The sequence below is a fragment of the Armigeres subalbatus genome, chromosome 3 (assembly GCF_024139115.2).
Source record: "Armigeres subalbatus isolate Guangzhou_Male chromosome 3, GZ_Asu_2, whole genome shotgun sequence".
Classification (NCBI taxonomy): Eukaryota; Metazoa; Arthropoda; class Insecta; order Diptera; family Culicidae; genus Armigeres; species Armigeres subalbatus.
Genome location: NC_085141.1, coordinates 285,507,741 through 285,509,367, shown reverse-complemented (window position 1 = coordinate 285,509,367; position 1,627 = coordinate 285,507,741). Strand labels below are relative to the sequence as shown.

Below are 1,627 nucleotides of genomic sequence, written 5' to 3'. Positions count from 1 at the left end.
ATCATTTGTCAATCCTCCCCACAAGCTCAATCATTTCCAGCTTATCACAGATAAGCAAGATAGTAAAGCCTATTTTACTGTTGTGGGATAAGATGCAGTAAATTGAGCTTTCTGAACGATTTACAGGCTGTCTACACAATGAATAAAAATACGAGTGTTACAAATATGCGATCATGGGCAGTGAAGACGTGTTATAGAATAGTTTTCTTCTTCAAACGTATTTGTCGACTAAGAATGGGGTTATGTAGTCAATAGATTAAAATTAAAGTTGATAGAAAAAATTGTACAACCTAAAGTTTTGAAAACAACTTAACGATTGTGTTCAGCGGCGCAGCCAAAATTTTTGATAATGTAAAGTATGGTTTAAGTTTGAATTTGTTTCGAAATTCCGCGGAATTCCGTTAAATTTCGTTAGAAGCTAGTTTTTTCTACCGAAATTTTTGTAATTTTACGAAACGAAACGAAATCAAGAAATCAGATTTCGCCATGCTCAAATTCCGCGAAATTCCGCAGAATTTCGTTTCGAACCACCTGAAACGAATTTTTTCGAAATACCGCATATGCTTAATTATGCCGTACCTACTGATTTTCTCCCGTGGGAAAAAAATAATGAGCATTATAAATATGGACAACAATAATTGGTGGTTATAACGGATCTATTTTAGTTATTTCACTTACCTTCTGGAAAGATTTTAATTTTTTTCACAGAGAACGTGCAGATGGTGCAGATTGCCCTTCGACTTCTTGTCACAAATTACAAGTTCATTTTTTTTTTTCAAAGTGGAACATGCTTGATCAAAGTGTAAAACACTTTCGATTGTATGGAATTTACTTCGACCGACTTTGCCAGCAGGACAACACATTCTCTTTATTAACAAATCTAAAACCATCGAATCGAAAGTGTTTTACACTTCGATATCACTGTTACTGACTAGTAGGGCAAAACAAAGTGGATTCCACTTTAATAAAATAATCAACACACTTGATATCGGAGAGTGACTGGTTAATGAGTTCTCAAGTGTTAAGCTCTTGAATTGCAAGGGTGAAAGGGTTTAATTTGGAAAGATATACTTTTTAAATCGAATAGTGGACCTACTTTGACATTCAAGTGCAAGAAGTCTTTAATCGAGCGTTTCGATTATTTTCAGTGCACATAAAATGGATTAGGTCTGTGCATGTCACTTACCAGCCAGAAGCAAATCCGATCAAACAATTCAAAATGGCGACAGAAAAAAGTTTCGAATTTGTTGTGCTGAGTGAACTAAACTTACCGGAAGACTTGTTTTCAATTTTGAAAGGTATTTTTTTTTATGAATCCTTTTATTTGGAAGTGAATGTTATCTTATCGATTATCAATGCTCATCTGGACAAATCTGGAACATTGAGGAAATATTTCGCCGAATTATTTGTTGGCGACAGAAAAACGTAAGTAATACATTATTATACATTATTCGTGAGATTTCAACCATGTTTCGTTCTACAGGACTTCGATATTATGGAATTTGCGGGGGTAGATGTTGAATAATCTTGGCTAGATTCGGAAGATCCAGTTTTACCAGATGGGCAAGATACGGTTTCACCTGATGAACAACATCCAGCCACATCCGATGAACAACATGCCACTCCA

General features: G+C 35.2%; 1 long non-coding RNA gene across 1 annotated transcript; it reads right to left on the bottom strand.

The window, feature by feature from the left end:
• Positions 1-678: 678 nt before the first annotated feature.
• LOC134220147 (uncharacterized) lies at positions 679-1,150 on the bottom strand. Its single transcript, XR_009981779.1, has 2 exons — positions 1,097-1,150; positions 679-931 (listed from the first exon to the last, which is right to left on the bottom strand). It is a non-coding gene; the product is annotated as an uncharacterized LOC134220147 (long non-coding RNA).
• Between the last annotated feature and the right edge of the window lie 477 nt (positions 1,151-1,627).